The sequence below is a fragment of the Rana temporaria genome, chromosome 4 (assembly GCF_905171775.1).
Source record: "Rana temporaria chromosome 4, aRanTem1.1, whole genome shotgun sequence".
NCBI lineage: Eukaryota > Metazoa > Chordata > Amphibia > Anura > Ranidae > Rana > Rana temporaria.
Window position 1 is genome coordinate 150,282,625 of NC_053492.1, and position 16,329 is coordinate 150,298,953.

Consider the following 16,329-nt stretch of genomic DNA (forward strand, 5'->3'; position numbering starts at 1 on the left):
GCCGTTCTTGGTCTAAAACCACTAGTGATAAATCCGACTTGCAAACCCCAGTTAGTAGTTCTGGATCTTCTGAGCACGCATCAAGTACACTATCCACCCCACAATCACAATCCCTACCTCCAGGAACTTTTTTAGATCAAATGCGGGGTCGCATACAGACCCAGAAAAAGAAACCTCAAGCACATCCATCCAAAATTCACAAAACTGATATGCACAAACCACGTTAAACGTGGTCAATTTGTCTTCACATCCACTCAGATTGCAGATTGACGTTCTTGCACGTGGCCTCACGTTTTGCCCAGAGGCTAATCTGGACAGATTTGGGGCCATTAAGGACTTCCATCTGTTTATTCGTAAAATTCTGTTAAAAAGTTTATGCTAAAAAAACAAGATATAGAATTTGGACACACTCACCAAGATATGCAAGCACTTAAAGGGTCACTAAAGGAAAACATTTTTTTAGCAAAATAGCTTCCTTTACCTTACTGCAGTCCTGGTTTCATGTCCTCATTGTTCGTTTTTGCTCTGATGTTGCTGTAATTCTTCTCTGTTCTGGACACTTCCTGGTTGTCTGTTTCCTGATGACCACAGTAGTGGGAGATTCTAGTTTCATTTTCCAAACTATCACTGCTCTATGGCTCTGTACATGCACAGAGGCAGGATAACATGCAAAAACAAAACTAGATGCAAAAACGAAACCAGAGGTACATTATATGATTGATTTTTATCTATTTTTAATCAATTTAAAAAGGAATCAGTTATCTATTATCTCTCTATACCCTGTAAACAGTAATTTTAGCAAAAAAAAGTTTTCCTTTACAACTAATTTAACAATTTAGTTAGTTTTTTGGAAGAAAATGGAGGTGAAAATCTCATTGACTCCATTGATTTAGAGGCTGCTCTTGCATCATTGGACAACATGCCCAGTGGAGGGATTAAATCCCATGTTCCCTAGCCTTTGCTAAAAAAAAAAAAACTACTTTATATCCTTCACCCAGTTCAAATCAGAATGCATCTGCTTTTCTGAAACTTGTAACAGCTGACATTAGAAAAATGCAAAACTTTCCTGGGTATAAAACTAATCTCGATCACACAGAGAAAAGCTCTTGATCTACGGACCCATGACCACAACATTGTAATAAAACCATCCGACAAGGGTGGCAATGTCATGGTCATGGACAGCACTCAGTATATCGAGATGTGTATGAATATACTTTCCAACTCTGATTGGTATCGACCGATTCAGCGGTCACTTCTGGACAAATTCACCAAAAGTTTCTACTCAATAGTGGATATGGCATTTGAGCAAAATGTGATAAAAAAAACAACTTTGACCAGCCGCCCTAAAGAGGCTACCTTCTACGCCTTACCTAAACTGCATAAACAAAAAAAGAAAGTTGGTAGACCTATAATATCCGGCTGTGGTGATCCTACTGAAAACCTCAGCTGGGTTGTAGATAACCACCTAAAACCTCTTATGTACGCTACACAATTAATTTCCTGCAAACTTTGCAGGATCTGCACATTGAGGCTGATGTCGATTTGGTCACTATAGACGTTGAATCACTCTATTGTACTATCCCCCCATGTGAAAGGTTTAGTGATAATACGTCATGTACTAATAATGCGTAAACAAGTATTGAGAATAATGTCCATAAGGTGCAGGCTTAATAAGAGACTGTGTGATAACAGTGATCAAAGTGCAAGTGCTGGTAGTCACGCCAGAGAGTGATTACCAGCACCAGCACTTACACTTTGATCACTGCACATATAGGGCCAGATCCACAAAGAACTGCCTATCTTTAGGCAGGCGTAGCGTATCTCAGATACACTATGCCGCCGTAACTTAGAGCGGAGGTTCCTTATCCAGAAATAATTTGCGCCGTAAGTGGGGGTATCCCAGTGCGCATGCTCAAAATCATTTCGCAAATAGTCAATGCTTTCGACGTGAACGTAATTTACGCAAAGCCCTATTCACGAACGTTTTACACAAACGACGGAAAATTCGACGCTGTCCCGACGTTCATAGCTAACATTGCGTACACCTCATAGAGGCAGGGGTAACGTTACGCCGAAAAAAGCCTTACGTAAACAACATAAAAAAAATTCGCCGGGCGGACGTACGTTTGAGAATCGGCGTATCTAGCTAATTTGCATACTCTATGCGGAAATCAGCGGAAGCGCCACCTATCGGCCAGCGTAAATATGCACCTAAGATCCGACGGCGTACTAAGACTTACGTCAGTCGGATCTAGCCCACATTCAAGCGTATCTTGTTTTGTGGATACAAAACAAAGATACAACGGCGCATCGTAGAACTTACGCGCCGTATCAATAGATACGCCGCCGTAAGTTCTTTGTGGATCTGGCCCATAGTGTTTTGCTTTTAGTTCAAAAAGTTAAATTTTCGTCTCATCTGACCAGAGCACCTTCTTCCACATGCTTGCTTTGTCCCCGACATGGCTTCTCGCAAACTGAAAATGGGACTTCTTATGGCTTTCTTTCAACAATGGCTTTCTTCTTACCACTCTTCTATAATGGCCAGATTTGTGGAGTGCGTGACTTATAATAATAATAATACATTTTATTTATAATGCCCTTTTCATCAAAAAATCTCAAAAGGCTACAGATCAGAAAAATAAGTAATTTACACAATGAAATGAACATCTAAAAGAACAAAAAGCTTTGCTAAAAAGAAATGTCTTAAGGCCTTTTTTAAAACAATCAATGGATTGAGGAGCCCTCAGAGTGCCAGGTAGGGCATTCCACAGGCGTGGGGCAGCTGCACAATATGCCTTGTCTCCCATTGTCATAAGTCTAGTTCTAGGTATATGAAGAAGGTTTGATTGAGTAGAGCGAAGGGGACGTGTTATATTTTGTAATTTCAGAAGTTCTTTGAGGTAGGGGGGAGCATATCCATGGATGCAAGAAGGGAAACTTTGTACTCAATCCTGACGGAAACAGGAAGCCAGTGGAGTGAATGAAGATTAGGAGTGATGTGCTCATGTTTCCGCACTCTCATCAGGATCCTTGCTGCAGAGTTTTGGATGTACTGAAGCCTTTGCAGACTCTTTCTCGGAATCCCGATAAGTGCATTACAGTAATCCAGTCTGGAGGAGACAAAGGCATGAACCAACTTTTCGGCATCTGAAAGGGAAAGAATAGGACGAAGTTTAGAGATGTTACAGAGATGGTAGAAAGAGGTCTTACATAGATTATTTATATGAGCTTCAAAAGTAAGTTGGCAATCCATTTTTACACCAAGATTTCTGACTGTTGATGAAAGAGGAATATTATAGCCAGAAAAGGTGATGTTGGTTATGGATGATGATTTGGTCTGATGAGGAGTGCCAATCATAATGACTTCAGTTTTGGACCTGTTAAGTTGAAGAAAGTTGTGCTCCATCCATACCTTATCTCCTCCAGACAGGTGGTGAGTACTGATAGGGATGACTGTGAAGATTGGGTTTCAGCTGTTGCATTAACATATAACGGTGTGTCATCGGTATAACAGTGAAATTTAATTTTGTGATGGTTGATAATTTGGCCAAGGGGGGTGAGATAGAGGATAAAGAGAATGGGACAAAAAACTGACCCCTGGGGGACACCGCAAGTAACTGTATGTGGATTTGATTTGAAATGGCCAAGGGGAAATGTATTCTGTCCGGTTGGTGAGGTGCGATTTGAACCAACTGAGGGCTGTGTCATTGAGTCCAATAGTTGTCCTGTGGACAGATTCTTGTGGGCCTTTTGGTTGCTTCTCTGAATAATGCTCTCCTTGTCCAGCCTATCAGTTTAGGTGGACGGCCATGTCTTGGTAGGTTTGCAGTTGTGCCATGCTCTTTCCATTTTCAGATGATGGATTGAACAGTGTTCCGCGAGATGTTCAAAGCTTGAGATTTTTTTTTATACTCCAACCCTAATTTAAACTTCTCCACAACTTTATCCCTGACCTGTCTGGTGTGTTTCTTGGTCTTCATGATGCTGTTTATTCACTAAGATTCTCTAACAAACCTTATGAGGGCTTCACAGAACAGCTGTATTTGTACTGAGATTACACAAGTGGACTATATTTACACATTTGGTGACTTCTGACAGCAAATGGTTCCACTAGATTTTAGTCAGGGGTATCAGAGTAAAGGGTATCGAATACAAATGCATGTCACACTTTTCACATATTTATTTGTAAAACATGTTGAAAACCATTTATCATTTTTGGTCTATCACATAAAATCCCAATAAAATACATTTACATTTTTGGTTGTAACATGAAAATGTGAAAAATGTCAAGGGGTATGAATACATTTTTAAGGCACTGTGTGTGTCTAATCACACAAACCAATATATATATATATATATATATATATATATATATATATATATATATAAAAACTGTATGTATAAATATTCATATATATATATATATATATATATATATATATATATATATATATATATATATATATATATATATATATATATATGAATATTTATATTTATACATACACAGTTTATATATATATATATATATATATATATATATATATATATATATATATATATATTGGTTTGTGTGATTAGGTTTAAGTGGTGCATGCAGTTTTCCAGAAACATGCCACTCCAGACTGCGTCATTGCATCCCACTTTTATTTAAAGGTAACAAAAACAGTTCAAACAGACAGTTATCTTCCCTGGCAGGGGGTTCCACTATCACTGTATAAACACACGCTTCAGCCTCCTGGCTTACTCACTTTCAGTTTTGTGCTGTTCGGTCACAGTCCACATCTACCTGCTACAGACATGCACGCACAGGCTACCAACTGCAGCCTTAAGCCTCGTACACACGATCGGATTTTCCAACAGGAATTGTGTGTTGACAGCCTGTTGGCAAAAAATCAAACCGTTTGTACGCTCCATCGGACAATTGTTGTCGGATTTTCCGCGGACAAATGTTGGATGGCAGGCTTTAAAATTGTCCGTGGACAATGTTTTGTTGACGGATTTTCCGATCGCGTGAACACAAGTCTGTCGGACAGAAGTCCAAAGTACAAACACGCATGCTCGGAAGCAATGCTCACCAAACACAACATTAGCAGAAGATGCCCAAAGTGTGGCGCTAAAGAGCTGAAAAACCACGTAGTACATAACTATGCACGTGTTTGGCAGCCAATTGTGTGCCGTTTGTATGCAAGAACAGTTCCTGGCCAACGGATACAAGTCCAGCGCTTTGCGGAAAATCCGATCGTGTGTACGAGGCTTTAGACTCCTAGACCTCCTGTCTATTTCTCCTGGAGCTGTCTCCTACTGGGACCCTCCCGACCTCCTTGGCCAGACTTCCTGTGCGCCACGTAGAGCTGCCTCCAAGTCTGAGCCCTGAGCTCTAATCCTGGGAAGAATATAAACCCAGCCCACAGGTGTGCAATCAGCATGCCTGTCTTTGTAAAAACCAGGCCGAAATTGCTAATATACCCAGTGACACAGGGTCACCTCACCACATTATATATATTTTATAGATAGATAGATAGATAGATAGATAGATAGATAGATAGATAGATAGATAGATAGATAGATAGATAGATAGATAGATAGATAGATAGATACACTGCTCAAAAAATTTAAAGGAACGCTTTGAAAACATATCAGATCTCAACGGGCAAAAATCTCATGCTGAATATCTATACTGATATGGACTGGGTAATGTGTTAGGAATGAAAGGATGGCACAACATTTGATGGAAATAAAAATTATCCACCAAGCTAGTCCATTTTAGCGGAAATTTCATTGCAACCCAAAATGGTCCTCAGTAGTTAGTATGGCCCCCAAGTGCTTGTATGCATGCATGACAACATCAGAGCATGCTCCTAATGAGACGACGGATGGTGTCCTGGGGTATTTCCTCCCAGATCTGGACCAGAGCATCACTGAGCTCCTAAACAGACTGAGTTGCAACCTGGCGGCACCGGATGGACCGAAACATAATGTCCCAGAGGTGTTCTTTTGGATTTAGGTCAGGTGAGCGTGGGGGCCATTCAATAGTATCAATTTCTTCATCCTCCAGGAACTGGCTTGTCGGAACATTTGGAGTTAAAAGAATATACATATAGGTCTTTATATTATGCATATTATGTATTTGTCCTATTCATGTATATTATGAACAGAAGGACAGCCATTTTCCTTGTTAACTTTTAAATTAGGTTCTTAGGCCCGAATAGACATTGTTCTTATGAATGAATGAATGAATGAAAAAAATTTATATAGCGCGGCACATGCGAACTGAATCGCCTCTGGGCGCTTGTTGTTTGTGTCTCATGCCTATCAGAAAAGCAGGGTTTTGATCTGCCTTCTGAAGGACAGGTGGTTTTGCTCCAACCGAATGCTGGTTGGTAAAGCATTCCAAAGCCTGGGGCCCTGGAAAGCAAACCTTCTTTCTCCTTTGGACTTGTATTTGGTTTTAGGAACCTTGACCAGATTTTGGTCGGTGGATCGCAGAATGCGGTTGCAATTGTGCGGTTTGATCTTGTCGCATAGATATCTAGGAGCCTTCCCATGGATGCACTTATGTGTCAGGCAGAGTGCTTTAAATGCAATTCTGTCTTTCACTGGCAACCAGTGAAGGGATCTCAATGAAGGTGAGATTGATTCCCAAGATTTTTTCCCAGTCACCAGTCTGGCGGCCGTATTCTGTACGACTTGAAGACGAGCGATTTGGTACTTGGGGAGCCCGAGGTAAAGGGCATTTGCATAGTCCAGTCTGGAATTCACGATTGTTCCCACCACGACTGCTACGTCTTCTTTGGGGATAAATGGAATCAGTCTGCGTAGTAGGCGCATCAAATGGTGCGCCCCGCTGACTACTGACCCTATTTGTGCGTCCATTGTCATGAAGGTGTCAAACGTGACTCCCAGACTTTTGACTTTGGAGCTAGGGGAGATGATTTGTCCCAGGATGGGAGATGGTGTCCAGTTTGTTGTCGGTTGTTTCTTCCAACTGGCATCGAAGATAAAGAGTTCAGTTTTAGCGCTATTGAGTTTGAGATAACTCTTAGTCATCCAGTTTTCTATTGAAGAGAGACATTTCTCTAATCTGAGATGATGATCCTTTTTATGGCAGATGCGAAAATACAACTGCGTGTCGTCTGCATAAGAGTGATAGAGTAGTTCTTGGCTACCGATAATATCAAAGAGAGGACGAAGATAGATATTAAACAGCACCGGTGATAGGGGGGATCCTTGGGGGACCCCACATGGCACCGTGCGTTTTTCTGAGGTGAAGGATCCCAGTTTCACTGTTTGTGATCGGTTTCCGAGAAAAGAGGAGAACCATGGTAAGGCATCTTCTGAGACTCCGGCGACTTCTGTTAGTCGTCTCAGTAGCAATTTATGGTCTACTGTGTCAAAAGCTGCGCTTAGGTCCAGCAGAACCAGGAGACACGATTCTCCTTCGTCTGCGGCCTCGAGCGCATCGTCCCATATTTTCAGTAAGGCCGTTTCTGTACCGTGTCCGGGACGGAACCCGGATTGAAATGGATCGAGTAGGTTGTGGGTGTCCAGATGCTGTTGCAGCTGATTTACCACCACTTTCTCCATTATCTTGGACAGAGCATTTAGACCTGTTATGGGACGGCGGTGAGTTGGGTCCATAGGATCCAAATTAGGTTTTTTCAAGATCGGCAGGATTGTGCCCTCTTTCAGCAGGGAAGGCACTATGCCTTCCTTAAATGACTGATTTATAAGCTGCGTGATCGGAGGCGCCAGGATGTCGGCACATTCCTTCAGTAGCTTGGTGGGAATGATGTCATTGGGTGCTGTGCTGTTGCGCAGTGCACCAATGAATTTTTTTGTGGTATCGATGGAGATGGGTTCCAAAGTGAACTTAGTTGATTGTAGAGGCGTTCCGTCGGTGTATTGATTGAAGAGGGGGCTGAGTGGAGTATTGTTTTGCCGAATACTTACCCGAATTTTTTCAATTTTGTTGATGAAGAAATCCGATAGTTCATTGCAGAACTCTTGGGTGTCTGAAGTGGGAACTTCAAGACATCCCGGATTCATGGTCTGGGTGACCATCCTGAAGAGTTCGCGTGGGCGATTCCTTGCGCTGTTAATTACCATAGAAAAGTGCAGTTTTTTGGCTTTGAAAATTTCCTTGTGATATCGTGTTGTTACTGCTTTGTAGAAGTTGAGGCGGTCTTCTGAAGGACTTCTTTTCCAGGCGGCTTCCGCCCTTCTGCGCTCTTGCTTCAATAGCGACAGCTGGTTATTGAACCAGCTGGACTTTTTTGCCCGGCTGCGGAGTTTGCGCTTTGGTGCTGCTAAGTCGGCTGACTGTAGCAGAGCTGCATTTATGGCATCCAAAGTATCTGAGGCTGCTAGCTGAGGAGGAATAGCCCCAATTCGGTTTCCCAGGGTAGATCTGAAGAGTTCCGAGTGGAGCTTCTTCTGAGATCTAGCCCAGTGTGTTGTCACCGGCTTGGGTACTTTCATGACTAGTGAAGTTCTGGGAATTATGAAGCTAATTGCATGGTGGTCTGTCCATGGCAAAGGTTCATTTCCCAAAATGTTTATTTTCAGATTTTGTCTGAAAATTAGGTCGAGTGTGTGACCTGAGGCATGCGTGGGACCGCATACAAGTTGCTGAAGTCCTAATCCTTCCAGGTGGTCGATGCAGGCCTCCGCGATGGGATCCTGTGAGGAGTTGGCCCACAAATTGAAATCCCCGAGCAGCAAAAGATGATTGCTGTTAAGGGAGTAAGTGGAAATGAACTCCGTTAATGCTGGAATCAACTGCGATTTGGGCCCAGGGGGCCTGTAGCAGAGGAGAATGTGAACGGTCTCCTGAGAGTGAGCTTGAAGTTGAAGCGTAAGGGTTTCCATAAAAGGTAGAGGATTTTGAAGGACCGGTTTAGTGATTGCAATATGCGACTTATGAATCACCGCCAGGCCTCCTCCTCTTTGCCCTATTCTATTTTCCGTTAGGATGCGATAATTTTCTGGCACCAATTCTCCGAGAATGGTGTTGCAGTCGTCTGACAGCCAACTTTCTGTAATAAAGAGGCAGTCTAGATCGTTTTGTAGTAAGAAATCATGGATTTCTGAGCGGTGTTTAACTGCCGATCTAGTGTTAAGCAACGCACATGATATGTGCTTGAGCTGTGTTGACACAAGGAGTCTGGCTGTACCATCTCTAAGGTTATAACTCAAAGGTTTGACACTTATAAGATACGAGAATGGTAAGGAGCCCTGGTTTCATATGAACTTACAGGAATTGTTCTTTGCATGAAGGAAACAGGGGGGGGGCCTCACCCACAAATAGGCTATCATATTATATATCTAAAATAGTAATGTTTCTTTCTAATATCTTAACAATATATGTGTATTAGTAATTCATATATCAACTTGTTATGTACATATATATTACTTAGCTTACAAATGTGAGTTCCTAGCTGTATTGACACTGAGACCCTGTATTTGGGAAGTAAAGGGTTTTGCTTAGAAGTACTTTTCAAAGGATCTCACTTACCTAGGAATTCAACAAATGGTCTAAGCTAATGGTATGTAAACATTCCCAGTCTATAAAGTGGTAAGAAATGCCAGGATGTCTAACAATTGTTTGACATATAAGACAATTTATGGTGCTCCACCAAGATTTAGGTCAAATGGGGCCATAAATTATGATTAACCCTGGATGACCCATCATTAGGAATGATTCCTTATACACCACCACCCCTACAGGTTAAAAGTGGCATTACTCAAAATGGCCGCATCCTTGGTTGCTATGGCAGCCTACCTAACATTTGACATTGTCAATGATGTAGTAGTGGGAGATACACACCCACTTCTGGGGTGTTTTAAAAATGAGTTGTAGAGGACACAAGAGGGATCTTTGTAGGGATCTTGGTAGAAATCTTTGGAGAGATCTTTGAGGAGCTTTGAGGGTCGCTGATGGGAGAGCTCTCACTCTATCTCTGAAGGCTTTCTCTCTATCTACGGAAGGGAGAGATTGAACGCAAAGATGTAGAGGGTTGAAAGAAGTCCTTTTTGGGACCTGGCTTCTCAAAACAGAAAGAACTCGTAAATACTGGTAATGTATAATTTTGTTTATTTACCTTTTGGTAGTGAATGTTTTTACATACACATACAGTAACTAAAACCATTTAAATATACTTGGCAAAAATTATTTGGGTTATATTATTTTTAACTGCAGTATGAAATAATTATATTCTAAATATTAGGAGACATACACAAATTATGTTTGTCTTTAAAAAGCTAAATTCCAACAGTTGTACAATGGTTTTAGGGTGATGTCTGTGAAAATAAATTCTCTCTAAATTTAAAAAAAGCTTGTCTGTTTTGCCAAGATTGTGTACAAAATGGCATTTGTTCTGTACACATATATAAGGAGTATTAAGCAAGAGATCTGTTTGTGTTGAGAAGAGATAACATAATGTAGACAAAAGCTGTGTACCTAGAGTCCGTGGAAATCACGGGAAGGTTATTTTACAAGTTACCAGGTTTTAAATATACCAGGACGATCAGTAAGAACTGTGAATATACCTTCTCATATATAATGTAAATATTATCTGATCATTTAACCATCATGTATCTCTGATTGTAAAAGTATATCAATTATTTGTATTATCACAAATTGTATCTGATTTTAATTTTGCAATATATCTTTAATTAATAAATATATATATTTTACATATTCATTTGTGTTACTTGTCTTCAAAATAGCACGGATAAAATAACTTTAGATTTCTTGTTTTGATATTGTAGGAAAATTGTATCTCTCCCAAAGCACAGATTTACATATTTCCATAAATACAATAATATTTTATATTTCAGTATAAACGTTCTGACAGTATATGTAGGCACTATGCCGCAATACGTTAATGGTTCTGACAGGCTGCATGCTCTCGCCACATGAGGCTGGGCATTGTCGTGCACCAGGAGGAACCCAGGACCCACTGCATCAGGGTAAGGTCTGACAATGGGTACAATGATTTCATCCGATACCTAATGGCCGTCAGGGTGCCATTGTGTAGCCTGTAGAGGTCTGTGTGTCCCTCCATGGATATGCCTCCCCCAGACCATCATGACCCACCACCAAACTGGTCATGCTGAACCAGGGCTGGACTGAGACAAAAATTTGGCCCTGGACTTCATCCAGACCGGCCCACTTTAATTTTGCAAACAAGCATAAAACAGTATATAAACTATACGCAATGTGCAAAAAAACATAAGTAGCATAACATAAGCAGTCCTCACTCACCTCTTATTATTTCACTTATTCTCCTCTGTATTTTTCTCATCCTTCCCACATCACTGTATGAAGTGGAGGGTGAGCCGTGCAGCCATTACTTTGACAGGCTGCCACTGAAACCGGCCCGCTAAGCGATTGGCCCACCGGGAAACTCCCTGTAGTCCCAATGGCCAGTACATGCCTGTGCTGAACAATGTTACAGGCAGCATAACGTTTTCCACAGCTTCTCCAGACCCTTTCACGTCTGTCACATATGCTCAGGGTGAACCTGCTCCAATCTGCTCCACTTTCAATGGAAAATCCCAATCGAGCTCCACAGTGTCCCGCAGTGAGCACAGAGCACACTAGAGGACGTCTGGCCCCCAGGCCACCTCCATGAAGTCTGTTTCTGATTGTTTGGTCAGAGACATTCACACCAGTGGCCTGCTGGAGGTCATTTTGTAGAGCTCTGGCAGTGCTCATCCTGTTTCTCCTTGCACGAAGGAGCAGATACCAGTCCTGCTGATGGGTTAAGGACCTTCTATGGCTCTGTCCAGCTCTCCTAAAGTAACTGCTTGTCTCCTGGAATCTCCTCCATGCTCTTGAGACTGGGAGACACGGCAAACCTTCTGGCAATGACACGTATTGATGTGCCATCCTGGAGGAGTTGGACTGCCTGTGTAACCTTTAGAAGGTCCAAGTATCGCCTTGTGCTGCCAGTAGTGACACTGACCCTAGCCAAATGCAAAATTGGTGAAAAACAGTCAGAAAAGATGAGTAGGGAAAAAAATGTCAGACACCTCCACCTGAAAAAACATTCCTGTTTTGGAGGTCGTCTCATTGTTTGCCCATGTAATGCACCTGTTGTTTCAATTAACAGCAAAGCAGCTGAAACTGATTAACAACCCCTTCTGAATACACCCCTCCCCCTCTGCTACTTAACTGACCAAATCAATATCCCAGGAGTTCTGATTCAAAAGTGTTCCTTTAATTTTTTTGAGCAGTGTATGTATCTATAGATATACAGGTATATCTATATCATATATATATATATATATATATATATACAAACACACACAGTACATACACATACACCTCCATGCACCAAATGGAATAGACATGCTTGTTGCATGTTAAAATCATATCCAAAATGTCCATGCCACATGTATTAATGCAGTATCATTATCAACAAAAGAGGTGTGTGCTATAATCATACTTAAGTCTATTTCTTGATAAAAGTGCATACAGCATAAATATTAATGCAGAATTGTAGTTTTACAAGCAATTCTGGGGTGCATGTGATGTTTAAACCTCATGAAATCATATATTTTATTGTTATTGCATTTTACTTCCTCTGTAATACTGGGTTAAACACCTTATAATAGTTAAAGTAAAACAACAACAAAAAAAATATTTAATTTTAAATAGCTTTACCATGTTTTGCATCAGGCACATTATTAAAAAATGCAATACATAGGTCAAATCCCACAATAAAATTTGAATAAAAGATGAATTATAACAACCATCGTTAAACATTGGGAAAATACATTTTTCAAACTGTTTTCATTATTGTGTCTTTAAAATACAGTACATAGGACAAAACATTTCTGGAAGACATTAGCACCAGACATTCTGCCCCCTCATATAAAACACTTCAGTATAAGTGCTAATAACATTTTTTGCAGATCTGAATTGTGAACATTTCTTTGGTTCATAAGAGACCTGTTTTAGCTTTACTTCCAAATGACCTGTTTTAGCTTTTCTAACTTAAAAATACTAGTTGAATGAATGTTCAGCTAAAGCACCCTAAAAGAAGATCATGTATTGTTCTTATAATTGTCCTTTTAACATTCAGTTAATAGTAAATAGAATCTTGGGTATTTAAGATATTCTAATCTACTATTGTTGTGAATGCCATCTAAATTTTGCACAGCCGCTTTACAATAATTGCCCACTATGTGAGCATCCTCTACTCACACAGTAATTGTCAACATTTGTAAATGCAGTCACTGTGGCAGTCAAGATAAGAGGAATGGAATGTTGAAAATGACAAGGACAAATGTTCAACCCAACCTCAAAAATGCAGCTGACTTTCATATAGAAGGGTCAGGGGATAGACAGCTTGATTCATTATTGTTTCTAATGGGCAGACTGTGTGTCAATTCCTTTTTATGTGCCCTTGAGTAAAAATGTTAATGTTCAACTATTCCCATTTTTTTTTCCCCACAAAAAAGGGAGGTGATAATTATAAGGACAAGAGGTCAGCAAAATTTCCAGGGAAGTTTCAGATATCTATTCTTAAATCTGCTAATGATGCATTAATGGTTACTATGTCCCAGTATTATACATTCATGGCTTAAAATCTATTAAAAATGTATGTGCTAAAATAAAATAAAAAGGTGACTACCCATTGTGTGGAAAGCAGTCATTTGAGAATTCAACCTGTTTTTGTTGTTTTAGAGGTGACTTATTTCGATATACAGGGGTTGATTTACTAAAACTGGAGCACTCAGAATCTGGTGCAGCTCTGCAGGGTAGCCAATCAGCTTCTAACTTCAGCTTGTTCAATTAAGTTTTGACAATAAAACATGAAAGCTGATTGATTTCTATGCACACCTGCACAAGATTTTGCACTCTCCCGGTTTAGTTAATCAACCCACAGTATCACTAGATCAGCAATCTGGCAACTCTGGCGGTTTGCAGAAGGGCTGACACAGGGGCTCTCAACTTACCTATTCTTGTATAGTCATACAAATGCAAGTAACTGTTATTTTAACAAACTTAGGGTGACAGTACTTGAAGAGACACAGGGGTTGATTTACTAAAGGCAAACAGTCTTTTTTTTTACTTTACTTTTATGGGAATTGTCCCTCATCTTGGTGCGAAGCATACCCAATCATGGAGGATTGGGTATGCAAGGAAATAAAAAAAAGTCCTGTTTGCACATGGTTGGATGATGAAGGTTGGCATTCTTGAAGCTAAGAAAGAATTCCTTTGCAAAATCAAGAGCCCATTTGCCTTTAGCAAAACAATTCCTCATTCCCTTTGCCCACTTAGGGCTTTAGAAGAGATTCCGTCACTTTGCCACAAATTAATTACGTCCCACATTGTGTAGGCTGCTGGATCCTTCTGTGCAGGAATGTTAGGTACTCGTCTTGGTGCAAAATACTGTATTTATTGGCGTATAACACTCACTTTTTTACCCTGAAAATAGAGGGTAAAATGTGCCTGCGTGTTATATGCAGGGGGCCGTGTAAAGTTTTTTTCCTGAAACTTTCCCTCTTAAAGTTAGGGTGCGTGTTGTACGCCTGTGCGTGTTATAGGCCGATAAATACGGTAACTGCAGTTTTGGCTGTCAGGGCTGAACTGACCAAAAAAAGCTCCCAATGGGGTCTCAACCCCTCCTCCCCTCTCATAAATTTATGTAACACAATCTTTGAATGATATATATATATATATATATATATATATATATATATATTAGGGCTGTTACTGATTAAAAATGTTGTGGTCAATTAATAATTCTTTTTTATCGATTAATCGACTCATTTCAATTAATTATAATTCACATACAGATCCAACTACTTTTAGCTGATCTCCTTGCAGGCTGATTCCCAGTGCAGCTACCAACCACTGGAAAAATGGATAGCAGGATAGAAAAAACACACAAAGGCAGCACTCGATGGGAATAGCATTAAAACTATTATAGTCTTCAAGTAGGTAACAAAATAAATATTGCACTGGAGATGAAATCGATGTAGCTACATAAACTGTAAAAATGGTGCGAGTAATACCAAACGGTAGCAAAAGTAGTCATACATATTAGCCAAGTATGATACTGGTATAAAAATGTGTACAACGATACCACTGCTGAATCCAGATGAGGAGGGGTTAACATCAATCCGTCAGCATGTAGATGTCCCGTGAAGGGAATTATCACAACTCCCAGTGGATGGCTGTAGAATCCCAGGTTAATAGAGGGAAGTGATAGAGGGAAGTGTAACAGCCCTTGCGTGTGGCAGGTAGTAAGGTCCCGCCGGAATGCAGATATGAAGGCACAGCAAAGGAGCCCTTCAGGTGGACACAGCAAGCCCCACCGGTGTCCGTGATGTCACCGGAACTCCCTGAAGACCCGGAAGCCGGCGGAGAGGTGAGTACCGATCAAAAGAATTTTGATCGATCAAAAGAATTAAAGATAAATCGAGGAATTAATAGTTAATTTCCACAGCCCATATATATATATATATATATATATATATATATATATATATATATATATATATATATATATATATATATATATATATATATATATATATATATATATATATATATATATATATATATATATATATATATATACACACACACTTTTTTATAATAAGTGATCACATGACTTATGTGCTGAGCTAAATAAGAGGCTTAAAGTGGATGTAAACCCAATGCATGAAATTTGAGCTGGGCACATACAGTACAGACCAAAAGTTTGGACACACCTTCTCATTCAAAGAGTTTTCTTTATTTTCATGACTATGAAAATTGTATATTCACACTGAAGGCATCAAAACTATGAATTAACACATGTGGAATTATACATAACAAAAAAGTGTGAAACAACTGAAAATATATTTCATATTCTAGGTTCTTCAAAGTAGCCACCTTTTCCTTTGATTACTGCTTGGCACACTCTTGGCATTCTCTTGATGAGCTTCAAGAGGTAGTCACCTGGCCCAGCACCCCATCACTCTCCTTCTTGGTCAAATAGCCCTTACACAGCCTGGAGGTGTGTTTGGGGTCATTGTCCTGTTGAAAAATAAATAAAGGTCCAACTAAACGCAAACCGGATGGAATAGCATGCCGCTGCAAGATGCTGTGGTAGCCATGCTGGTTCAGTATGCCTTCAATTTTGAATAAATCCCCAACAGTGTCACCAGCAAAGCACCCCCACACCATCACACCTCCTCTTCCATGCTTCACGGTGAGAACCAGGCATGTAGAGTCCATCTGTTCACCTTTTCTGCGTCGCACATAGACACGGGGGTTGGAACCAAAGATCTAAAGTTTGGACTCATCAGACCAAAGCACAGATT

The 16,329-nt window shown here is 40.3% G+C and overlaps 1 long non-coding RNA gene across 1 annotated transcript in view; it reads right to left on the reverse strand.

Annotated features, from left to right (window-relative positions):
• Positions 1-2,601: 2,601 nt before the first annotated feature.
• LOC120936670 overlaps positions 2,602-16,329 on the reverse strand; it is a 42,793-nt gene continuing 29,065 nt past the window's right edge. The window contains exon 3 of the long non-coding RNA XR_005748629.1: positions 2,602-3,147. This is a non-coding gene — a long non-coding RNA (uncharacterized LOC120936670). The remainder of the gene's footprint in view (positions 3,148-16,329) is intronic.